Source organism: Pelodiscus sinensis, chromosome 7 (assembly GCF_052426305.1).
Source record: "Pelodiscus sinensis isolate ZL-2025 chromosome 7, ASM5242630v1, whole genome shotgun sequence".
Taxonomy (NCBI): domain Eukaryota; kingdom Metazoa; phylum Chordata; order Testudines; family Trionychidae; genus Pelodiscus; species Pelodiscus sinensis.
In genome coordinates this window covers 17,069,501-17,096,371 of record NC_143058.1, presented here as the reverse complement: position 1 = coordinate 17,096,371, position 26,871 = coordinate 17,069,501, and the positions used below count along the sequence as shown (strand labels likewise).

The window sequence follows — 26,871 nt, the reverse complement described above, 5'->3', positions numbered from 1 at the left end:
GAGTCCGCTGACTTTTAGAAATCCCAAATTTTAAATTAAAATGCCATGAGAGGTAAAGTAATATATTGTCATTTAGCATGTACATTACCGTAATACCTAGGAACCAAGACTATCACCCAGGCTCCACTGTGCTAGGTTCTGTACAAACATCCGATAAATGTTAATTCCTGTGTCAAAGATTTTTTTTTTCTGAGAAAAGTCACAATTCTTAACTGGTTGTTGAGGTAAATAAATAGACATGGATTGAATGAGGAAGGGAAATGGAATACAATTCAACCTATAAAGTTCCAGTAACAAAATCACATGCTGTTGCCATTACTCCTTAAAGCCCAGTTTTAGGTGTAAAAACTCTTCTACTAGAAATCCAACCTAAACTGAGGACAAATGATTCTTATAGTGCCTGTTGAGTAGCTTTACTTTGCTTCACTTACTCAGCCCTTTCCACAATCTTTTCACCCCATCTTTAAATGCATGTTTTTAAAATGTTGTCACCATTTTCCACTTTAGTTTTCTCTGACCACAAGTAAATAAATAGGGCTCCATCATGCAAACCAGAACAACCTGAAATTAAAATAAACATCAACCTAATAGTATCTGCCTGTATCCCTGCTTCTCAATGTTAAGCTGCAGTACTGCACCAGGTGGTGCTGTGTAAGGCTATAAATGACAGCAATCCCCTTCTCCTGATTGAAAGTGGAGTCTATTAGCAATGGTCTGGGGTTCACCTGGTCCTTGAGACAACTCAGTACAGACAGAGACACTCCGGCAAGGTAAGAGTAGAGATAAAGAAGAAACCAGATTTGTAGCTGAGCTTCCCTTGCTTATGTTGTTTTTTAATTAAATAAAGGAACTTTTTGTATTAACATTGTACTATTCTTTTCCCATTGGTAGCCTGCCCTGTGTGGCATCTTTCTCAGACAGCTAAGTGTTTTCTTTCTGGTTACTGGTCCATAAAGTATTTAGGCTCAATAGCCCTGAAAATCAAGTCCAAACCATTAGAAGTATCAGCTCAGGTGTTTTCAGAATGTAGGGGAAAACTGACAACCACCAATATGTATCAGTTGTGGCTATTGGAAAATGTTTATTTTTATGGCAAACACTGTATTTGTACTGGTCCAACAAAGATTTTTGCAATTCTGGTAGGCCTATTGGCATTAGGAAAAAAAACTTCCTAACTGTCAGGGTGGTTGAATATTGGAATAAATTGCCAAGAGAGCTTGTGGAATTTCGATCAGTGGAGATATTTAAGAGCAGGTTGGATAGACATCTATCAAGGAAGATCTAGATGGGGTGTGTGGGGGACTGGACTTGATGACCTCTCAAGGTCCTTTCTAGTTCTAGTATTCTATGATTAAATCTAGGACTGGAAAGCATGGTTATTCCTCTGCTTTATCTCTGGTCCAGTAAAGCACTTAGGCTGAGATTTCTTTTAAAGGCATTAGATATTGCTGAGCTTAGAATTGCAATACTTAACTGATTTAGGAGCCTAACTATCATTTTCAAAAGGGATTAAACTCACTGGTGAGTAACTAAAATAAGCAGCACACCATGTACAGAAAGATTTTTAGAGATGAGGGTGATTCTGCCTCTTTTCTGATCCCTGGCAAATCTCTGGGTATTATACTTTGGAAAAGCCTTTTTGTTCTGGAGCATTGATTCAATGAATAAACAGCTAAATTAAGCCAGAGAGAAAAATACACTGACGGGCACAGAAGCCAACAATGAACTCTCTGGAAAAGACTGCATTTTTTGGCTCAGTTGTCTTGTTGGATTAATATTCAAGAAGAATTTTCAGATTTTCTACAGCATGTTCGGGCCAGCTTTCAGGTACTACTGGATACTATGGTGCCCATGATCTGTGGCTTTATGGCTCTGTTGCTTGAGAATTCTTCCTTTTACATCAACTATAGTGGAGAGAGCTTCAGCTCATTAAAAAGAGCAGTCTTAAGAATATTTAAATATCCTTTTTTTAAGTGGGTGTGTTCAGTGTTCCTGGTAACATATTGTCACTGGAAAATACTGTGTTTTAGGTAAACAGCAATATGTTTGCTTTAATAAGCAACTGTGTTTAAATAATTTGTACTTGAATAGTGTCTTGTTTTTCAATGTAGTAATAACTTCTGCTTTTTATACAAAAGCTTCCCACACAACTCTGCTAGTCATGTGATTTCAATATTGACAGAAAATGTCTGATGTGGTTTTAACTAAGTAAATACACAGGAAGAGAGTCATGAAATGAATAAAAAACTGACCACTTGATTTTTAGAGCACTACAATGGGAACAAGCAATGCATTAATTTCAATGGGATTTGTCATTACATTTCGGTTTGTAGATCCGTATTTGATAACATGCTTTAGGGAAAGTCTGTGTTTAATAACATCTTGTATTTATCTTCCCTTTCCTCTGGATGCCCCTTGCAGACTACTGGTAGGGAAAGCTGTGCCTATCATGGCAGTACAACTGCCTCTGTAGTGAAACACAGCAGCTGTTGAGCAGTATACAGCAACAGCTGTGTGAGGCAATGGTTTAGAGAAGGAAATGGAAAAGAATCTCAACCAACTGAAATTAAGGGACCACTCGGGAAGAAGTAAATTAGTTGAACTGGAATTTGCTCTAGAAGAAAGGGTTAATGCTTCAGCTTGTAGTAATAAAATAATTTTAAAAGGCCAGAGAACGAATAATGGTAAGTGGTCAGGATTTATGCCTGACATTTCATGATTGCAGAAACAGCTTATTGAATAGCACAGTGCTACTTACCAATGAAATGGGATACTGAATTGGAGGAAAGACTGCCTTTTGCTGAAACACCAATACCTATGTATTCTTCAGAGGTCTGTTGGTCAAGAACTGATCTGGTTTGACCCTGCTCAGTTTGATACGTACATAATGTGTCATGACAGTAGATCTATGGGTTAACTTGGTATACTGTATTTTAAAGGCTGATGGCCTGATAATTCTTAGTAATGTTTCTCTAGTGGTGGCAAAGATATACACGCAGGAGAAATGAAATTGGCAAGTAATCCAGCTAACGGGATTTCTGTAATAAGACCTGCACAGTTTCTTGGTGTCAAGAAAGCAGGATTTTATCAGGCTGGAACAAATGCATTACACGCCGCCTTTTTACTCCATAAACCTTTTTCATCTGATAATTTCAAGTTGTTGTCTCTTACAATTTTTTGGGTTTTTTTTTTTTTGCTTTTTCTTCAAAACATCACCTGTGCTATATATAGCTCAGATATTTTACAAATTGTGCTGTGCAAGACAGCATGTGAATTTGTAGGGGAATTACTATGATTAAGGGATAAGAGGGGAAAAATGAGTTTACTAATAGCTTTAACAGAAGCTGAACTGAAATAAAGTCAGAATTGTAGGGCTAGAAGGGCACCTCAACACTACAGAGTTAAACTCAAAATAAGCTGCGCAACCTAAGCTAAGCATAGCTTATACTGAAATAGCTTATTTTGACTTTTGGTGTTGTCTACACAGCAGTTATTTCAAAATAGAGCGCTCTTCCCCGACTTCACACAATGAGGCTTACAGAAGTCAGAGTAAGAAACCCGTTATTTTGTATTAACGGGCTTGCAGTGTAGATGCATGCTACATTATTTCAGAATAAGTGATGTTGTTCTGAAATAATGCTGCTGTGTAGCTGAAGGGACCTCAAAAGGTCATCTAATCCAGTTCCCTACACTCATGGCAGGACTAAGTATTGTCTTATTTTGAAATAAGTGGAGCGTCCACACTACCAAGCTGGTTATTTCAAAATCTATACTCCTGCTTTCCTCTGGGAATAACACTTATTTCAAAATAGTTATTTTGAAATAGCGTTAGTGTGTGGATGATCCGGTGCTGCTATTTTGAAATAAATACTCCTCAGAGGAATTCAAAGTAATTTCCCCCCAGTGCTTCCTGGGGCTCTAAGTCAAGGTAGCACAACCACAATTTAAAGAGCTGGCCTCAGCCTAATTTCGAGTTTCCCCCATAGTGGGGATATGATATTTCAGCTTTGTTACTTCAGGAATTATTTCAAATTTAGTTATTTCAAAATAATTTCCTATTGTAGACATGCTCTACAAGGCTTACAAGTTTGAAACTGATTTTCTGTTAGCAACCTATGATTGAGCTGTCCATGTCAAAATTTCCTTTTCCTTTGTTTCCTCAAAACTAAGTACAGATAGTCTATGCAGCTGTGATCATAAAGGCTTTCTGCTGCAAGGTTTTTCTTTGCTAAAATGAAAGGGGTGTTTGTGCCATAAAATAACCTAGCAAAAACAAGGCTTGAGACAGAGACTCATTGATGTACTGTCAAAGACTGGTAACAAATGCAGCTGTAAACACTTTTATAACTTTATTTTGGATGAAAATTATGACCTGAGTAACTATTGTTTGATACCCTCTGTAACTGTACCTTGCTGATGAAGTAGCCAGCATTTAATTTGCAGGGTAAGTAGTTCTACTTACAATTAGCCATTTCATCTTGTAGCAGAAAAATGATACATTATTTATACCTGTTGGTAGTGCCTTTGTGAAGAATTTAAAAGGGGGAATATTTTAATATGGCAGAGCCAAAGTGAAGATTTATAGATGTTCATTGAAACAGTCAGGACCTTAAGAAACAAATGTGTGTATGTGAGAGAGGAGTCAAATGCGTGTGTACATTGTCAGCTATGCCTTTTGTATGGGGAAAAACTTACTGAGATTACTATGAAATCTACAGGTTTCAATCTATGCCCATCTACAGGTTTTTCAATATATGTGATAGGTGGTTGCATGGAACAACTGCTGTCACGAATGTTCTATCCTTTACTTTCTCCTCCTGGCATTTCTCAGCCTTGCAAGCAAAAACACACTGAGGTTTGACATATGATGTGATGTCTTTGCAGTCTGTTGTCAAGCAGATTTTCCCAATTCATGGGATTGGTGAATCCCCCCCTTTAAAAATATATCTCTCACACTTCTGGAGTCCCTAAGCTTAGTCATAGGTGGAGCTGAGTCAACTGAAGGAAAGGGGGTGGTTCTCCCCCATTCTTAATGAAAACTCAAAGAAAAATATTCCTGTGTGGTAGCTTGGAACTACTTCTGGTAAGGGCCAGATTGTAATCAGGATGTGCAGGTTGCAGATATTGACAAATTCAGTATCTGTACTGCTTTCTATAGCGCACACATAGAAAGCTGAGCTGTCCAGTGAGGTGTTTGGTCTCTCTGGGGTTAGAAACCAGATCTTAATGGCGCAGTAGCAGAGTAACCCCGAATTTACGTTTTTCTGACACACGCTGCTGGTTCTGATGTTGGGATCAGGGTGCTTGTAAAACAGGGAAAACATTTATTTCCTCTTTCAATTAGCTATGCGCCTTTTGAAAGCCTATTTAAAAAGGAAAGTTTAAAGCTTCACCCTTCTTTGCAGCTGGGCTCTTTAGTCTCCCAACTGATTTCTTCACTGAACAGATGCTGGCCAGTGCTATATGCAATGACATAATCGTTTTTGTTTTTTAAAGTCAGTTAGCCATCCTATCATTTTATTAGATTTGGTGATCACAGATAACTCCTATATCTTTAGCAAAGGCTTTTGCTGAGGGATCCGTGCTGTTTCCCATAATTCTCTGTGGCCAACAGAAACTGCAAGCAGCCATGCCTGCAGAAGTGCAAGTAAATAAAGCACCAGCAGCCCACCAGGGGCTAACCCTGGTGAACCACAACTGGCCTTTCGGCTGCTTATTGCGCACCCTGCTCTAACAGGTAAGCTGTTAATTTTCATGCATAATAGGACTTGTGAATGTTTTCAAGTGATAAGTTTGACAAGATCCCTCACTGATAGTAACTTTTCCAAGCAACCTGGAAGCCCTGCTTTACTGGAGAATCTCCTTGCTGTGCATTAGTTTCTGATGAGGAGCCATGCACTTCACATCAGTGCAATGAAAACATGAAGCAAATGAGAGCCTAATCCTTTCTGCTAGGCAGCAAAATCCTTTCTAGGCTTCTTGCTCTGTTATTCTTTTGCAAAGGATTACATGGGTTGCATGAGTAGCACAAGAAGATGAGGCAGTCTTACAAGTCAATACTGTATATAGGAGCTGATGTGGTTTAAAGTGAGATGGGAGGGAGGGGAGAAAAGGAGGGTGAAATGTAAAAGCACTTGGTCTTCTAATTGCCTTGGAACAGGAGAAAAATAGAAGTGTGTTCTTTATTGCCAGTGAAATCCATAGCAATAAGCCAGAAGTAACACTAATGTCTTTATTATAAACCACAGTCTTGCTTATCAGATAACTGCTTCATTTTGGTGAAAAATTATAATGCCGATTACCTTGTGTGTTGTGTAGGTGTTTCATTTAAAAAAAGCAGCAACAACTTGTTACAGTAGTTTTAATGGGTGAGTGGAAACTGAAGGAAAGTTTTATGCATGTCCCCAAGATTAATGCATCATTCAAAGGGGAATCCCAAGAAATCTTGATGAGGATCAGTTGCACAACAGCTACATTTTTTTTGCATTAATTTTACAGTTCTGTTAAGACCTTTTAAAATAAGGAAGAAGTAAGATGGGTGGTTTTTTGCCAAGGTTATATTCATACGAGGGTATGTACTTAATGTGTATTGGCCATGACAAATCCTACTTGCCCTCGTATAAGTTACTTTTGACAGAAGTATGTATTGATTATGTGAACTGTGGCTGCTAGAGTTTTGTACCAAGGCTGATACACTTGTGTGAGAATTTTTGTAGATTTGTGATTGGGTATCTACAGTATGCACAGTTCTATCTGCAACTCTCATGAAGACATTGGCCCAGATGCTCAGCTAATGTAAATAGGGGGAGCTTCACTGAACTCAGTAGTTAATTGAACTCTGTTGACATGTGTTGATGTCCTTACCTCAACATAAGGAGCCATTTGGATAACACAATTAAAAGTTATAAAGTTATCCTTCAATAACTAATCATATTGGATTTTTTTTGGTTCTTTCTCGTGCATATACAGTAAGCATTCCCCCTGTAGTGAAAGTGGATATGCACCAGATCTGAGATGCACCAGATCTGTAGACAGGGTGATGCTACTAGAACTCTTAAAGTTTTATTATTACATGCTTGTGGCATCAGTCACTTGAAAGATGAGGCCACTGTGAAAGCAGTTTTCAGAAATTCACACATTATCTTTTTTTTCATGGATAAGTGATTTGGCCACCCCCAATTTCTTCCATTTCCTTAGCACAAAGGTGAAAAGCAACTAACATGTAAAACTAAATATCAATGAAATTTGAGTAAAAAATGACCAAAGCAAAACACTGCCAAAGTTTGTTGTTTCTCATTTCCTCATTAAGCATTATTTGCAACTTTTATGGTTATCCATTGGTATGGGGCTATAACTGGAATTGTAGGGTGCTGAAATTGTGATACATGGAGGTTGAGAATAATTGCTCATTGTCCCCCTGCTGTTCCCAAAATGACTTGCCTAATGAAAAGTACTTTTCAAATTAATAATTTTTCCTAGCAAGTAGAGAGGAAACATTTTAATTAATTGGAGTCAGAGCATTATAATCCCAATTACAGAATTTGTAGTGTAAACAGGAATGGATACTAAAGGAAAGCAGTGCCAATCAGCTTTGTTATAATAAATGAAATGCATGTCTATCAAGAATGTGCCTATTACACATGACTGGAAAGTCTGTAAAAGTTGAAACATGCAATAAGGGTTTAATATAAGCTAATAAGATTTGTGTTAATGCTTCCTTCTGACCTCAGTTATGGCACGTTGACTGTGATATACCTAAGGGTTTGTGTACATTACCAAGTTTTGTCACCAAAAACGCCAAGAGCCAATATATTCAATGTGACTTTTGTCACAAAATATGCCCAGTTTCAGTGACAAACTTTCTCCACCATGAGAAACTTTTCTTTTTCTCTCCCTTCATTGTTGGCAAACATGTAGCATAAACACCATGTGGGTCTCTTTGCTTTCATTGCCCTCCAGGAAGTTTCCCATAAGCCCCATACAGCCACTCTAGTCAGCGCTAAGAACTCCGCTGCCCTGCAACCCCTCACCCTTGCAAATCCCAGGAATGTTAAATTCCATTTTCTGTTGGCTGTCTCAGCCAGCCATGGCCATCTAGGAAGATGCCATCAGGCCATTGCACACTATGGCAACAAACACTCTTCTGCTTGGACCACCGCAGGCTGTTAGTCCAGATCAGTGTGTCAGGTGAGGAGTCAGTGCAGGCCCAGCTGTGAGTCATCCATCGAAACTGGGACACACGTAGGCAAATTTCTCAGCGCTTCTGCGGGTGATGAGTGGGATATGCTGCAATGCAGAGTGGAGATAAAAGAGCTGAGGCAGGTGGACCATAAGGGGAAGGAGGCAAACTGTTGCTCTGGTGCTGCACCTAAGACCTGACATTTTTATAAGGAGCTGGCTGCTGTCCTTTGTAGTGACCCCATTTCCACTGCCAAGAGCCGTGTGGATACTTGGGAGGCAGCAGAAAGAGGGACCCACCCTGGTGTATGAAATAATAGATGAGTTGAGGGCGTGGGGTTCCAAGCAGGGTCACCCGGTGGGCCAGCCAGGCACTAGTCTCCATTCATGACGGATATAGCCAGCCACAGGGTGAGGGGTAAGTGACTGCTCCAACCTGAGTGGCCTTTATGGGCTGAAACCCCCCTGATATTCCTGCCACGACATTGCCTTTCTTCCCCCTTCCCTGCGTGCTTTCCGCTTGCTCCTCAGGGAGCATGGGGAAAGCATGCAGTGTGCCTACATCCCTCTCCCTCTTGGCTGGTGAGGGTGGGAGGCAGAGAAGTGAGTGAGCTTTCCTCTTGCTCCCTGACATTGATGGGCAAGAGGAAGAACAAGCAGCCACCTGGTACAAATTTGGTGGGGCGGTGGGAGGAAAGGGAGATTCATTCCCCCTGCCATTCCTAAAGGGTATCCTCCTCTACCCTGACTCCTGCAGCTCCTCCCACACTCCAATCTTGACTCCTGCACCTTTCTCTGCATCCCCAGCTCCCTGCTATGAACCCCTCCCCTCTGTGGGGTGTGTGTGAAACAATGGTACCTGCAAGAAATTTAAGTTGTGTTCATCCCTGCTCCAGACAGATGCTCTTGGAAAGTTTTCTTGAAGTACTTGTTAATCCTCTGCCACAACCAAGTTGTGTTCCTTTTCCCATTGTAGGACTCTGCCCTGGGCTATACTGTAATCAGTCATTCAGCAGCCAAAGCTGCACATAGTCGGGCTGCATAGGGAGCAGGATGAAACCAGCAAACATCCAGTAGATGAGCTTTGGTTTCCCTCTTTACCCTCAGTAGTGAGATGTCTGCTAGAATGATACCGTCCTATGGAGAAGTATAGGATTATTAGAATGATTTCTTTGCAAAGCTGCTCTACAAGTCTCAGCTGTGTTTTCTTTTGTCCATATGCACACCCTACCAATCCGCACACTCACCTTGCTTCTGGTGCTTGCACAAATGTCTGTACCTTTCCAGGATTGGGGAGGAAGAGATTGGATTGCTTGCAAAAGGGGCTTATAATCACGCTACAGAGTGAGCAGATCCAGGCTTGATCTCCCCTAAAGCACATACGGAGGGTGTCACCAGGTACTGTGGGTATGTGTCCCACAGTGCATTGCTCACACTGTTGATGAGGGATCATGTCCACATTGCTACCTTAACAGAGGGCGCAAGCATCAACATGCCTTGCCAACTTGTCTTTTGTCTCTCTCTGTGCTGATATTAGTTTTGACAATCATGTTGTAGTGCAGATTTATACTTCAGACAGAAGGCTGTAGCTTGGTGGTTGGAATAATTGGTTGCTGGGTGTTGAAGGAAATGGGTGGAGTTGTGAACAGTGATGGTTGTTTGCTTTCTAGATAAGGCGGGGGGCATGTGACAACACGGTTGTACGTAAAGCTGGCTCTGGTATTTTTAGTGTTCACACTGGTGAATTAACCAGATGGTGGTTTCTCCTAGTTGTAGTTAGAGTATGAAAGCTGCAGAATCACTCTGCAAAAGAGTGAGTGATTGTTTGGCTATTAACAAACTTCAGTCCAGTTTGGCTATTAAACTTTGAGCTCCATGAATTTAGCTGACTCAGCATGCCTAAAAATGAAGGGAACATGTGATGTGAGTGGACTAAAATAATTTTAAAATAGTGTTCATAAAGAAAAGAGTAGACCTTGTTGGATTCTTCAAGAACAGATCTACCACAGAAATGGATTCTTCAAGTGGCTTTTAAAATCTACCATTATGGAAAAAATATCATAGTGATTATAATTTAAATTCCTTTCCCAGACCTTCCTGTACTTATGCCTTGTGCAATGAGGTTTACAGGATTGGTCGGAAAAGGCTTTCCTTGTCGACCGATCCCCATCTAGACTGCCCCTTTTTGCTGGCAAATTGCCGCGTCGGCAAAAAGCGGTGGCCATTTTTATTCTAATGAAGTGCGGGATATTTAAATCCCTGCTTCATTAGCAATTTCAGTATGTCTAATTTACACCCTCTGGTGACAGAGGGATGTAGTCTAGACATACCCTGTTTGATATGGCACCTAGTAAATAAAGACTATTATTAACATGGCATTGAAATGAGTCAGATTTGGTCTCACAATAAAAACATCAGTTTTTTCAAATTGAATTTAGTTGAATATCACTTAGGTTTGTGTCTTGCTTTCAGAGCTTTAGAAGTTCAGTAATGTGTCAAATTTAATATATGGATAATTATTTGACCACTTTCTTCCAAAGAAACACACAAAGACATAGAATACATCCTCATTGATATTCCAATGGCCCTTACACTGAACAATTATCCAGCTTAACTCAGGAAAAAACATAATGGGCTCTGAAGACATGATGTTAATTACATCAGATACATATTTCTAGCACACTTTCAATTTCCAGATATTAAAATTCAGTCCTTTGTGAAAATGTTAAGTAATAGCGCATCTCTACAAAAAAAGGGCAAGAGCCTGCAAAATAGATGAATTTCAAATGGTAATGGACAGAAGTTGATTTAGATGTCACTCTAAAATTATTTGACTCATAATAATAAAAAACCTACTGGAGTAGGAATGAAGTCTTATTTTAATTTTTTAAATTTTAAGCTATACAACATGAACTTTGTTAGGTTGTATGAAATTCCATTTTTCTATTTTTTTCAGAAGTATTTTTTTAACTTGCATATAACAGGCCTCTTGGGGCGGAGGGGGAGAAAAGTCAGGCTCACCCCCATTTTAGCTTTCAAAGCATACTGTGCTAGTGTGACAAGAAACAAATGATGAAAACGATAAATTAGAATTGATGCATTACCTCTTGAGATGAAGGGGCTAGATTCATGTATCTAAAAGGGTGTCATAAGAAGGAAGGAGAAAAATTGTTCTCCTTAGCCGCCGAGGCTAGGACAAGAAGCAATAGGCTTAAACTGCAGAAGGGAGGTTTAGGTTGGACATTAGGAAAAACTTCCTAACTGTAACGGTAGTTAAACACTAGAATAAATTGCCTGGGGAGGTTGTAGAATCTCCATTACTGGAGCTATTTAAGAGCAGGTTAGATAGACATCTATCATGGATGGTCTAGACAGTACTGGGTCCTACCATAAGGGAAGGGGACTGGACTTGATGACCTCTCGAGGTCCCTTACAGTTCTAGTGTTCTATGATTGTGGCTGGCCCTTGTGGTGTGAATTTACAAATTTTCAAAATGTAAGAAGCACCCATAACTTTGGTACTTGCATTTGTGAGTCTCCTGTCTGATAGCACCTGAGAAGGGTGCAAACTGGCAAGTACAAGCTGAACCTTAAGAATGGACATGATCTCTCGGTTCTTGTTGGAACTCTCCGTGCAGAGTTCCATGACAGCACTGTTCCAGTGTAGGCTTTTGTTTTAATGTCACAGTTCAATCTAAATCAGTGGTGGACAGCCCATGGCCTGAGGACGGCATGCAGCTTGTTGGGGTTCTGTGTGGGGCCCTGTCATAATCATGAGGGTTAGCCAGCAGCCTGGGAACTAAGGGGTTAACCTTACCTAAGCCGGGTGGAGTGGCCAATAGGAACGTAGGTAAGAATTTCAAAAGAGGAATTTTTGTTTTTTTCCCCCTCCTTTGTCCTGGGCAGTTCCTCTCCAGCTACTGAGAGAGACAGACATGTCTCTCTCTCTCCCCCCAAGAAACCATTCTTCACTTTCTGTAAGTAGGGTAAAGTTTAGCTAAATCTGTAAGGTTTTATGGTTTGGGAAATGGGATCTGATGACCATGCACTTTTTAAAAAATGTTTTGACTTTCCTTTGTAACTAAATTCTAGGCCCATGGTGGAGTTTCTCCATGAGGATATTATTTTGTTACTTTCCCATCTAGTCATTATGCTTGCAACAGGAATATTGTGGTGATAATAAAAGTTAGAACATAAGAATGGCCGTACTGGGTCAGACCAAAGGTCCATCTAGCCCAGTATCCTGTCTGCTGACAGTGGCCAGCACCAGGTGCCCCAGAGAGGGTGGACCGAAGACAACGATCAAGAGATTTTGTCTCCTGCCATCCCTCTCCTGCCTCTGACAAACAGAGGCCAATGACACCATTTTATCCCCTGGCTAATAGCCTTTTATGGACCTAACCACCATGAAATTATCTAGCTTCTCTTTAAATTCTATTATAGTCCTAGCCTTCACAGCCTCCTCTGGCAAGGAGTTGCACAGGTTGACTACATGCTGTGTGAAGAACTTTTTTTTATTAGTTTTAAACCTGCTACCCTTTAACTTCATTTGGTGTCCTCTAGTTCTTCTATTTAGGGAACTAATAAATAACTTTTCTTTATCCGCCCTCTTCACAACAGTCATGATTTTATAAACCTCTATCATATCCCCCCTCAGTCTCCTCTTTTCTAAACTGAAAAGTCTCAGTCGCTTTAACCTGTCCTCATATGGGACCCGTTCCAAACCCCTAATCATTTTAGTTGCCCTTTTCTGAACCCTTTCCAAGGCCAAAATATCTTTTTTGAGGTGAGGAGACCACATCTGTACACAGTATTCAAGATGTGAGCGTACCATAGTTTTACACAGGGGCAGTAATATATTCTGTGTCTTATTTTCGATCCCTTTCTTAATAATTCCTAGCATCCTATTTGCCTTTTTTGACTGCCGCTGCACACTGTGTGGAAGTTTTCAGAGAACTGTCCACGATAACTCCAAGATCTTTCCTGATTTGTCATAGCCAAATTAGCCCCCATCATACTGTACATATAGTTGGGGTTCTTTCTCTTTTATTTTTATTAACCTGATATTGGTTAATTTTTGTGTCCTGGTTTGTAATTTAGGGGTGAGATTTCCCAAGTGGTCTCTCCCCTGATTTTTGTATCAATACTTGGGTGGTGGCAGTGGAGTTTTTTTATCCCCAAAATCTAGGTTAAGATTTTGGGGGGAAGTTTTAAACCAAAGCCTGGTAGATAAGGTTTTGGGGTACTTTTGCTGGCCCCCACTTCTGCATTTATCATGCCAGAGTGGGGAAGGAGCTATGACAGGTCCACAAGACATTTTGTTTAACATGACCAGAGTCTGCTGGTTCTCTTACAGTTTTTTTTTCCTATCAGAACTTTTGTAATACTGAAACGCATGTAAGGCAAAGGCACGTGAAGTGAGGTGCATGCACGCTGTACATAACATTGGCTGTGAGAGCGGTGCACTCCCTCTGTATCCAATCAAAGTGCTGCTATAGTTCATTTGGCACAGCCTGTAAATTTTAGACATGCAAGAGCAGTGAGCAATACTACCCTACCCCAGGAGTCTCTTGGTTACAACAGTCTTGAAGCCCGCTGGCATGAAGGAGGACCACTCATGCAGCCACTCACTAGCTTTGGTTGCCCTAAGCTTTTTTTATTTGCAGTGATTACAAATCTTGTTGTTGTTTACCAATGGCTATGTCTAGACTGCGATTTCCAAAAAAGTGGATGCATTCTTTCATGCATTGTATGAGGAAGGAGAGATGTGTTGAAAAGAGGAAGTTCTTCCAAAATTTGGCCTTGTGTAGACAGGCCAAATTTCGGAAAAGCCTCTTCTGACAGAAAAGGGAAAAAAGATACGCAAATTGCAGCTTACAATTTGCATATCATCTTTCCAACTTTTCTTTGCAGTCTTGACACAGCCATTTAATCTCTTTTAACATGTGGTTCTCCAAGAGTAAATCCAGGGTGACTTGACACTAATGTGTGTAAAACTTACTTTTTCATTAGAATTTTTTCCTCTCTCTCCTCCATCCCATGTGCTCCCTCTCCTGCAAAAATTCTTTCCCAGTTTGAGTGGGAATATTCAGGTGACTTTGAAATTGGGCAGTAAGAGATCTGTTATCCCAAACTGCAGCCCTTCTGGATTGAAGGCCTATGTATTACACTAACCATGGATGAAGCTTAAATTCTATAAAAGCAGCATGAAAAAACCTGAGTCACTCAGAACAGCTAAAGTCTCTAAAGAGTAATGCTTTTACAGCATTTCTAAGGAGCCTAAGCAGTGCTTAATTTGTGCTTAGCCCCTCTAATCTTTGCAATTCGTAGCCCCAGCACCTGTGAGCTTGCTACATCAGCTATTAATGTAAAAAAACAGTGTTTTAACTGCAGCACCTCTGTCATTATAAATTAAGCACTGAGCTTAAGGGAGTTAGAGACCCAGGTCCTCTTGAATCCACGTAGAAATTGGGTTTCTTTTCCCTGAGCTGCTGCTGAAATTCCCAGTGATGATGCTTATGTGTGTGTGATGGCAAGTAAGTAAAGATGAGTGAAACCACTGTTTTTTCCACCTCTCTCTAAAAACAAAACAAACAAAAACCCAATCCCAAAAACCTACTATGTAGTGCCAGATTATAGCCCAGCATTGAAGGCTAGGCTCATGGCATGGACAATGCATGGTCTTTAGTTTGCTGTGATATTGGGTCTGAGGGTATGTTCACACAGCAACTGGGTGGTGTAATTGTTAATTTTTGTAGAGAGATGCACACTAACTCTACTCAGTTGATTCCTTCAATGTAGAATGACACCTATATCCTCTGCTGAAATGTTCCTAATTAAATTGTCACTTCGAGTGTTCTTAGCAATGGAAAAGAGTATCAGGCCTGATTTTGTTGTTTACACCAATTTTTATTATGACTTTTGATTTACACCAGTGTTAAGTGAGAGGAGATTCAGGGCCACTGCATTTTAATATTGATTATGCAAACTAAATAAGAGTTAAGGTAGATAAGGAAAGGAAATGTTCTTTCAAGCAAAAACTGTATGAAATAGTGATCTCAAGACACAAATTACTACAGTTGTGAAATAGAATTATGAAGCTACTATCTCCAAATGCCAGTGATTTTATTCCCCTTTTACTCTATTACATGCTTTAGAACTTTTCCAGAAGTGTTTTTCTTCAGGGGTTTTTACATATTTTTTAGAATTTTATAGAAAACTATAACCCTATTATGGAACTGCATAGGAAGGCAAATTATGAGTCACCTACTCTCAACAGCAATTTCCATTTCATATCCATATGTTAAAATAATTTGCGGTAATACATTTTTCTGTATTTACAATTTTATTTATGTAGTGTGGTAATTTGCATTTTCAAGATGACAGGTCAGGAAATCTGATTGAATGACTTCTGTTTGAAACTTCAGATCCTTTACTGTAGAGATGTAAATTCTCTTAAATCCCTGCCTCTTTTCTGAGATGTAAAATTTAATATACAACTCCCATTAGTTTTGAGAAATACCATCTCCAGAATGCCTCATTCTTGTGCTGGACTTGGGAATAGGCTGTAGACCTTAAGAGGTTTTTTCAAATTAGCAGGTTACACTGTGACTGTAACTACATTGTACTTAAAAAGTCCACCTGAAATTCAGTTTTTTTTTCTGACCAAAATGGAAGACACTAAACTGTTAAAAATACCATTCTGCTGTTGAACAGCCAGTATGTTTCATCTTCCAGGGTGGCTGTGTTGCTGACATGGGTAAAATGATTCTTACATAAGGCATGTAGAGTGTAAAGTGGTGTAGGATGGTTTGGAGAAAAAATGCTTCTATAGAAGTGCAATATACTTGGCTGAAATCCCATTTATTCAGGCAAGCAAAGTGGGATTTGGCTCTGTCCTGACTGAATCTTCAGTTGGAAGAGCTGAAAGTTCTGGATCTAAAATAAATAAAGGAATTTCAGAAATAATACTGGCAAACATCTTAGCTAGAACATACAACACCACCTAAATGCCATACAGAATTTATTCTTCTTTCACTATGATATATATTGATCACTCTATGTATGGAATAGATCTTGTGTAAATCTGCAGTCTACAGAGTTTCATTTTCTCAGATACTTGCATACAAAAGATGGAAGGTTTTAGCATTTAAAAATGTAGTCTAGCTCTGCAAGGATGTTAAATGTTCAAGTAGTACCACATCTTACTGGTTTTCTTTTATTTTAATCTTATAGTATGACAAATGAATGCAGTAATTTCAGTTCAGTGAACTTTATATAGTGAATGAACATTTGAGATTAAAGTAAGTGGCTAATCACTCAGGGCCTGAAATTGTCCATGGGTAAGGGTAATTTTTTTGCATCGGCAGAAGCCAGCATTAGAGATAATCTTTAGTGTGGAGACGGGCATTAAAGGAGATGTTATTGTTGAATGATGTAATTCTGTTCCTGTCTTGCACTATGAATTAATTTAGCCAACAAGTCTTGGTGGGGGAAAATCAGTTGTAATACCTGGCCCTGAAGGACATCCGATGGAAAAACTCACTATTTTTCTTTAATACAAGCAAATCTCCACTCTTAGGCTATGTCTAGACTGCAAGCCTCTTTCGAAAGAGGCTTTTTCGAAAGTATCTTTCGAAAAAGCCTCTTTCGAAAGAGCGCGTCTAGACTACAATACACGGATCGGAAAATCGATCCGCTTTTTTGAAAAAGAGCATCCTGACTGCTGGACGCTCTTTCGAAATTAAAAGCCACCCGGAACCGCTTCTGCCAGGGCAGCATTTCCTTCCGGGTGCTGCTGCCTGCCCTTTGCAGAGACGCGTGGTTAAAGGGACGCCCCTGAACACCCGTTGCTCTGCTTCTGCAGCAGCCTTTGCTGTCCCTCTAGGAGGTAAGCAAGGCATTGCAGTGCTGGTTTGGAGTGCTCAGCTTCCTGGGACACCCCAGCAGGTTTTTTTTGTGTGGAGGTTTTTCTGTTTTAGACCCATTTTTTTTGGCATGGAGCCAGAGCTGCCCCTGGGCAGGCGATGGCCCCACGCCATCATACTGCAAGTGTTGCTGCATCTGCATGACACAGTCATGAGGCTACTTCCCCATCTGGACCCAGACCAGAGGTACGAAGGGATCGTCCGTCATGCAGCCGCACTGTCCTTGCCTCCAAACTTCTTTGTGGACTGGCGTTTTTGGAGGCTTGACACCAGCTCTGACTGGTGGGACTGGCTCGTTATGCAGGTCTGGGATGACCAAGAGTGGCTACGCAACTTCCGGATGCGAAAGACCACTTTCCAGGAGCTGTGTACCTGGCTCGCCCCTGCTCTGCAATGGCAAGACACCCACCTGCGGCCCGCTATCCTCCTGGAAAAGAGGGTCGCCATTGCCCTCTGGAAGCTGGCAACCCCCGACAGCTACCGCTCCATGGGACACCAATTTGGAGTGGGCAGGTTTACTGTTGGATACATCCTGATGCAGGTAAGTCATTGTCTGGGGACAATCACAGTTTGAGGTGGGGGGGAAGGGAGACTGTCAGGAAGGGCAAAGTGGAATGTGAGTGGGAGGGAGCTCCTCCACTCACCCTGAATAGTTGGGGGGGGGGGGGTTCTGAGGAGGGGATTCCCGGGGTGTTTGAGAGGGAAGGTGGGTGGTGGATTCTCCTCCTAAGAGATAAGGCACCCCTTCTAACATTTTGTTGTCTGTCTCGTTCTGCAGGTGGTGAGGGCCATCAATTCGGAGCTGCTCAACAGGCTCGTCTGTCTACCAGATCGGGACAGCGTCATGGCCGGCTTTGCTGCCCTTGGCTTCCCGAATTGTGGAGGAGCGCTCGATGGGACACACATCCCAATCCGTGCACCGCCCCATCGAGCAGCCCAATTCATTAACAGAAATGGCTACTCTTCTATGGTCCTCCAGGCCCTGGTTGACCATTGTGGTCAGTTTTCTGACATTTGTGTTGGGTGGTCAGGGCGGGCACATGATGCCCGCATCTTCAGGAACTCGTACCTCTACCGGAGGCTTCAGGCAGGAACATTTTTCCCGCATCACAACTTTGCAGTTGGGGATGTGCACATGCCAGTGTGCATAGTGGCTGATGCCGCCTAACCCCTGATGCCGTGGCTGATGAAGCCCTACACCGGCCACCTGGATGCGAGCAAGGAGCAGTTTAATGCTCACCTTAACCGGGCTCGCAACCAGGTGGAATGTGCGTTTGGACGTTTAAAAGGCAGATTCCGGTGCTTGCTCACACGCCTAGACATGGGGGAGAGCAACATCCCTGAGGTGGTGGCCGCGTGTTGCGTTCTCCATAACCTGGTGGAGAGGAAAGGGGAGGCCTTCCTACCAGGGTGGGGTACTGGTGCTGATGGTCAGGAGAGGCACTTTGCCCAGCCCCGGACAGCTGCCATCCGCCAGGCTCACTGGTCTGCTGTTTGCATACGGGAGGCCTTACGGGAGAAATTCTCAATTGGAGGCCACTGACTCTACTGAGGGGCTTCTGCCTGGGGACTGGGCCCTGGCCCAAAAGAAGCTTCCCTCCGCAACCCATCTCCTGACCCTGTTTGGAGAAATAATAAACACCAGGGTTTGTCTCAAAATAATAAGTTCTGTTTTATTTTTTTAAATATCACTCACTGGAAAATAGTATAACTGTTGCAAACATAAAAAAGCTTTTGTCCATTTTTGATGTAGAAAATATAGTTTCATGCCAAACTATGTACAATAAACATTTTGTTGAACACTTTCCTTGTCATTTAACTGGGGTGATGGGGGTGCTTGAAACCTGGAGGGGGGAAGGGGACTTGAAACCTGGAGGGGGGAAGGGGATCAGGTTGCACGGTGCTTGCCTGATCTCAGTCTCCTTCTTGGGCCTCGTGTTCGGGGTCCACCATGGCCACGGGATCGGGTGGTGCACCTGTCGGTTGGCTGGATAACAGCGGGTAGGTGCTCTTGGGACGGGGAGGCCTGGGGGAGAGGAGGGCCAGGGGGAGAGAGGGGCTGGGGAACTGGGGGGTTTGGGGGAGAGGGAGGTCCAAGGGGGGAAAGGGATGCTGTTGTGGAAGGGGGGTTTGGTGGGGCGGGGCCATGGGGTGCTGGAGGAGCAGGACCAGGCACAGGAGCAGGCAAGCCGCAGACCTCCCTGAGAGTGGCACACAGGGATGTGCGCTGCTGGACCAGCTCCTCCATCAGCCGGTCATGCCACCGATCCTCTGCCTCCGCCCTCTCTCGCAGGATGGTGTTGAGCTCCTGCACGGCCTCCACATGCTGCCTCAGGATGTCCGCATACACACGCCTGTGTCTGCGGCTCCCATGTCCCCGAGATGGAGATGGAGGTGGGGCTGGGGTGCTGTGGCCCTCTTGCACTGCTGGTCCAGCTGTGGAGGAAAAGAGGAAGACACAACCAGTCCTAAAAAACTGGACTCGGTAGCACTTAAAATACTAACAGGATGGTTTATTAGGGGATGAGCTTTCGTGGGCCAGACCCACTTCCTCAGATCAGAGTAACACGGCTACATTTCTATCAATCAGTCATGTGTGCAACAGCTGTCCAAAAGGGTATGCCCTCTAATTGAGACAGGGGAATCAGACATTCTGAAGGTAACACTGTGTGTGACCTGGACATCAGCCTGAGCATGACAGGTTTCCCTTGTGCATCACCCACTGTGAACCCACCTCCCCCCCCCTCCCCCGGGTGTTACACAACCTCACTGCACTCACCTGCTGCTTCATCTCTTGCGTCAGATGACACCTGGGAGGCCTCTGGGGTCTTGGTGACGGGCTCCAGGGTGAGGGTCGCTGTCTCCTCACTGTCCTCCTCTGGCACCATGTCCTCGTCTCCTGACTGCTCTGGGTCCTGCTCTGGCGCGTCCACCACAGGGTCCGCCAAGCCTGACTGCACGAGACGCCGTGGTGTGCGTGCTTCACCACCACCACCCAGGATCTGGTCCAGCTCACTATAGTAAGGGCAGGAGTGGAGGGCTGCCCCAGAACGGGAGCTATGCTCCCTGGCCTTCACATACCCTTGGCGCAGCTCCTTCACTTTGGAGCGCACCTGGTCCTGGGTGCGGGGGTAGTGTCCTTTCTGGGCCAGGGCCTCTGCCATGCGGCCATAAATGTCTACATTTTGCTGCCTGCTTTTTAGGGCTTGTAAGGCCTCCTCCTCTCCCCAGAGCTCGAGAAGGGTCTTGAGCTCTGGCCCAGACCATGACAGTGCCCGGCGTTTGGAGCCCCTGGTTGGGTCCCCAGAAGGCTCTCTAGAAGGGCCAGGAGGCTCTTGGGGCTGGGACATGCTGCACTTCACCAGCCGTGTGCTCTGGCTGCTTTGCTGCCACAAGTGGCTGTGAGGGTGCCTGTCCCTTTAAGAAATGGCTGCAGACAGGAACCAGAGACATGCAAGCCATGCCCCAGATTGTCCACCAGGGCTTCTTCCTGGAGGCCATTAGTTTCGAAAAAATGGCCTCCCCACGTCCACACTCACTTATTTTTGACGGATCTCCATTGAAAAAGGCGTTCTTCCTCGTGCAATGAGGTTTACCGCCGTCGAAAGAAAAGCCGCGTTCTTTCGATTTAATTTCGAAAGAACGCGGCTGCAGTCTAGACGCAGGTGAAGTTTTTTCGAAAAAAGGCTACTTTTTTCGAAAACCCCCTGAGTCTGGACACAGCCTTAGAGAGAGGTTAGTAGATGGCTTAAACTTGTCTTGATCTAAGTTTTATAGTAGTTGAACATAGACAATTTGCCGTAGGATGTTTTCTGTTACAACACTTTCTCTGATATATGACCACTCCACTTTGGCTCCTAGTTATTAAACATTCTCACTTTAAAGACTATCCTTATGTGCTCAAAAAAGTATTTCCTGGGGAGGATATTTGGAAGAGGGTAAATAGTAAGGTCATAATTTTAAAACAATGACCCCAGGCTAACAAAAAAGCGTACACATTAATTATATAAAAAGGGTGTTATAGTGAAGTTTTCTTTTTCTAAATCAGATGTCTTCAACAGAAATATGCAGGATAGGTCAGTATATTGTTGGTTTCTTCTTGTGTTACAACTTTTTGTTGCTTATGACAATTTTGGGAGTGGTGGACTCTGTTGGCCAACATGCTTCTAGTTCCCCATTACCATGTTAAGTTCTAAATGGCTGATGTTACCTGTGAAAAATAGAACAAATCATTAGCAAGGCAGATGCCCTTTAATTATACCAGTGCCATGGAGCATGGATTTACCAGAATGAAAACTGCTTCAGTATTTATTTTTTCATCTGTAGAAAATAGCAGAAACTTGGGTAGGTTTTCATTTAAATGGCAAACACTTTCAGCACTGCTGACCAAACATGCTCCAGAAACAATTAACGTTTGAGTATTTATCATACATAATAATGGTACTGAAGCAAATGAAAAGATGCTCAGCAGTTTTAAGCCAAACATTAATCGAATGAAAGGGTGAGGCATGAGAAGAATGAAATGTATTTCTAGCAGGGCTCTTAGAGTTGAGAAAAATTTGTACTGAGTCATTCTCTACCAAGCTACTTGGCACCTCTTTATTCTGGGTCAGGTTCTGTACCCTATAAAATCATCTTACCTTGATAGAAATCTATTTTCCTCTCTTATGTGCTGCCTCTCTGCCGAGTGATGTCAGATACCAGGGGCAGAGGGAGACCTTCTAGCTTGATTTTTTTTTTCCATTTGAAGACCAGAGAGGTAGAGTCTGGGTATATTTTTAATACAAATTTTGGTTGACACATACTAGTCCCTGATCAGAAGTAGTTACAAACAGTTACACAGGGAAAAGCCTCTTACATTCCTCAACCCAAATATCAGTGTCTAGTTCCCATGCAGTAACTCTGTGTTCCTAGAAATGGAACACTAGAAAGTGTTTGCAGGCTAGGAAGCCACCAAAAATTGTGTAATGATAAACTGTACACTAGATTCTGAGAGTTACTTTCCAGTTGAGTAACTGAACGATGAAAAATGGATCTGTGATCCATGTGGACCAATGCAGTACAACATGACTCTGCCTATGGAGGAAAATCTTTGCTGCTCAAATTGTCTTACAATGATATTCTATTGAGATAAGTATACTGGAACAAGTTTTTTTGCCATGTCATGCAGCCCTGCAAGTAAATAACTTGCACTTGCTAGCCAAGCTATTAGTTATTTTGCCATTCACTGTGCCATATTTGTGAGGAACAGAATTTTCACTGAGTCAACTGCAAAATAAAAGCAGAAACGGGGATGTTGAGTATGACCTTAGAACGGCACTGGTTTACACCAAACTTTGCAAAACTCTTCAAATGAGACTAGTAACCTGATGTTTCTCATTAAGTGGAACCTAGACTTTATACAAAAATACTTTAGTGCGGTGCTATGTTGAGATTTACTTCATTTAATATTTAAGTTAATGTGCATGTTACTCATGGGGTGTAACAAATATTTAGTATGCCAGACTCTCTTTGCACTACAGCTATTTATTTGGCTTCAGTAGGTTAAATGGGTCCTTAGTCTAAGAAGATTGAGAACCACTGTATAGACAGTATCTGTTACAGAACAAGTTGGCCCTTTAAGTTCAGGGCCTATTCTTGGCACTCCTGTTACTGTCTGTCTAGGGCTTTGTGGGGTTTTGCTGAAGGGGTGTGGATATGGTGGGCTGAAAACAAGACCTTTTGAGAAGGGGATGGGAGAATGAGGATATAAAAAAGTAGCCAATATCCTATTGTGTGTGAGAGAGAGTGAGCAATAACCTCTGTTAGGGCACTGTAATGACTGACACTTGAGCAAAAATGGTGGTGGGTCTCTCAGCAGAGATTGTACATAAATATGTGGAAGGACCTGGAAGAAGGTCTAGGACAGACTGTGAAAAAGCAGGCTGGGAAGCCGCTTAGGTGGGAGAGCGAAGTGAAAATGCGTGAAACTCAACAGACAACTGCTTTGCTAATTAAGTTCTCTGATCTAGACTCAGGTGGAGAAGAGGGACTTGGGATCCTCTGTGCCTCACTAATGTCAGTCTGGCGGTGGCATCCAGATGTGTTCCTGACAGGTCCTCTACTCTGCCAATGGTGATATATTTTTGGCTGTGTGCGTGCGTGAGCTCCCCAGTCTAATGTATTTACCATGCACAATAAGTCAACATGACAGACTCAGAGAGAGCTGCCAGGGACCACAAATCAGATAAGGATCAAAAGCACCTGAGTAGGTTTATTGCCAAGCGAGGTCCAATAATAGTTGTCTGCGAACAGACTCGCTGCACCACTATACATATGTGCTCTGTGACAATGGATGAACACACAAGTAAATGCTCTGGATTTTAACGTTAACCCTCGGTCAGCCGATGACCACCCTTTAGAGTTCACTTTTATGCACAGGTACAAACAAGTTACATATCAATCCTGATTGCCACCCTCTGTTAGCTAGTTACCATCCCTTACCTCCCAGCAGCGGGGTTTCCATTGCTATCCATCATGCTGCCAGTTTAGACCCAGTCTTGAACCTGGGTTGGTATGAATGTTGTTTGTGGGGAGGTGGTTGGTACCAAGGTGTTCTGTTATGACCCCTCTGCAATGTGTTTTATGGTCTGTGCCCGGAACCTTTTGGTGTTTTTTTATGCTTGGCCCTGCTTATGCTATTTCTCATTAGCCAAGACTCTTTCCTGCATTCAGTTGAGCCAAAGTCTTGCTTGCTAGACTTCAGACCACCTGATTTTATGTTACAGACACTCGTCTTACTACTGTGCTGATATCCATATGTAAAGATGGATCCGTTCCCTGGGTTACAAAAAGGCTTTGTAAACCTTGCAGCCAAAGAGTGCAGGGTTAATTGATCACCTAAGTTCCCACAGACTGAAGGGAGTGTTGTAGGGAGCTCTGCAATGGAATTGCTTGCAGGCTTTTTGCTCAAATTTCTGCTTCATTTGGACTTGCATCAGCCTTGCAGTGGGTGGAATCTGATCTGATGGAAGAACTCAATTACTTCCTCCACTGAGTGAAGAAAGTTAAGGCACTGCTGGAAGGAGAAACTAAGTCAGTAAATGCACCCAATGAGGAGAAGGAAAGACAAACTATGTTGTCATTGTGCCAACTGCTCTATCTTTGTGATGTGAGGTGATCTCAGAGTTGGTGGCTCATTTTCAGCTAGCAGCTCATCACTTATGTGAGGCTCTTGGGCTCTTTTGGGAATGGAATCTTTGCTAATTGCGGGTCTCCTACATGGGTCTGGGGTGCATTATTGATGACTTGTGCTAAGCCAGCCTAGTCATTAATTTTCTGATTAAGAATAATTCTTACAAAAGACTGTAAAGTGTGTATTACTCCAAACATAAATCTATTTCAGTGGCACTAAATTGAGTTAAAACTAGAGAAACAACTCAAATTAAGGTGTTGTGGTGTTAACAGGCTAGTTAGATAGATACGCCATAATTTTTGAACTGCCCGGAACAAATGTGTAACATTTATACTTACCAAAATGCCCATATTATCTAATGCTTAATCAGTAATTGTGTAAGAAATCATTGTGTGATTATCAGAGCATACAGAACAGCTTTACTGTTTCCATTAAGAAGTAACACTATGCTATAGCAGCTAACTATTTTCACAAAATCATTTGTATTGCGTATATATTCATCAGTTTTCACATAGATTATGCAATTATCACAATTTAATTTCAGTGGTTCATAAAAGGAAATCAGATATGACATTTGGCAATACAAACAGTGCATTTGACTTCACGTCTTAGCAGTGAATGTTCAAAGGCCTTGGGTTGGCAGGATTCTTATACCAGCTTTTGACAATTGCTACTCTTTCAGGTTCTCAAAATTCATGTTGTATCTATAGCACATAGAAGAGCAGTTTGTCACTTGTTGGGTCAGTTTCATGATGTGTCATGAATTACTAGGCAGACATAATGCAAAGTGTTTTGTGTCAGGTCTGGAAATGTATTGTCCATCAAATTTCTGGGCAGAAAAATACAAGAGAAAACAATAAAAGCCAAAAGACTGTTAATCTTTTAAAATTTTAAGATGTCTTCCAGAGAAGATGGGTCTTTTAAAATCAAGATTCAGAAATTGGGGGTGGGGGGTGGAAAGAGAGTGCCACTGAAGAATATTAAGAGTGTTTTGAGGACCAGCTAACAGCATAATATGGCTTTGTACTCCTTTTGAGTTCCCCATGTCAATGCATTATGGATTTATCTAGTAAATATGGCATATCTAAAGACCCAGTGGGACCTGAGGTTGCTTAGGAAAGGTCCTCTTAAGGTGGTGAAGCTTTACCATATGGAAAATCTTTGTAACTACTTGCAACAAAATCACGTTCAACACTCTGTGTTTCAGAAATTGGACTGAAACTCCAGTGAATCAATCTCATAGCAACCAAGCTAGCCTATCAGACAACAATAGAACGTCACTGATAGGAAATGCTCCAGTTAACATCTGTAAGAGAGGGCCAATATGCACAGGGTGTGCGATACCTCTGACCTTCACACAGTCCTTGTGGAGTATAACTTTTTGAGTGATGGGCCCCAGGACTCCATTTTATTAAAGTGACCCAGCTGTTGTGAGGTGGGGTCCCTGGCTTCCACACTTTTGGTTCTCACTCTGACTTCCTTTAGCTGGTCCAAGGACTTCATCTGTGGAGAGCAATGCAACCAGCACGTGGGTGCAGTGACACAGGGCAGCCTTTTCTACAAAAAACATTATTTATTAGTCATCTGAAATACAGTATTTGAGGATGCTGGATTAAAATGGTAAAACAAAGACTAAATGCACATCTCTCCTTGCTAAGTTAGGCGAGTCCTTCTTTACCTGTTAGGCAGACTGCAGGGTTACAGCAACTCCCCTGCTCTTGCCCAACTATTCCATGTGGAATTGCAAAGCCTATGAAAAGCGGGATACACATCTGTCTCTCAGTTCTTTCTCTCATCTCCCAGTAACGCTATTTTCCTCCCCCGAGTGGAGGGTTGTGAAGAGACTGATTTACCCACATAATCCAGAAAATTCCCTTGGCTAGCAATCTTTAAAATTTAATAGTTTTATTTTTGGATTTGGAGCTTCGTTCCACTCAGTCCCTTTGTATAGGGTGCCTATAGGAACGTTGAGTTGAAAAGGGACCTTGGTGGCTCTGGTCAGCACTGCTGAGCAGGCTGTTTAAAGTTTGGCTGGCGGTGCAGCAGGGCTAAGGCAGGCAGACTCCCTGGCTTCATGAAGCTCCTGGAAGTGGCCAGCATGTGCAGGCAGCCCTAGAGTCTCTTTGTGATTGTCCCCCCCCCCCCCCCCGCCCCGGGTGTTCTGCTGCTCCCATTGGCTAGAAACCACGGACAGTGGCAGCTGTGGGGGTGGGGCCTATGGGTGCCAAGAGCTCCCTGGCCACGCCTCCACCTAGTGGCTGGAGAGACATGCCTGTTGCTCCTGGAGCTGTCTAAAGTAAACACTGCCTTGAGCCTGCACAGAGCACAATCTCTTCTACCCCAACACCTCATTCCTGACTCTACCCTAAAGCAGTGTTTTTCAAAGTGGAGAAACTTGCTAACTGGCCGCTCCCATTTGTTTGTTTACTGGCTCGCCACAACCTGTGGCTCCCCTTGGCTGCAAACAGTGAAACGGAACCCATAGGAGACACAAGACTTCGTGGCTGCAGAGCCAGTAACTAAACAAATGGGAACAGCCAGTTAGCAGGTTTCTCAGTATGGATCCATGGACCACTTTGAGAAACACTGCCCT

The 26,871-nt window shown here is 42.6% G+C and overlaps 1 long non-coding RNA gene across 1 annotated transcript in view; it reads left to right on the top strand.

Annotated features, from left to right (window-relative positions):
- The first annotated feature begins 712 nt into the window (after window positions 1-712).
- LOC142830287 (uncharacterized) overlaps window positions 713-26,871 on the top strand; it is a 404,243-nt gene continuing 378,084 nt past the window's right edge. Inside the window, exon 1 of the long non-coding RNA XR_012905437.2 lies at window positions 713-770. This is a non-coding gene — a long non-coding RNA (uncharacterized LOC142830287). The remainder of the gene's footprint in view (window positions 771-26,871) is intronic.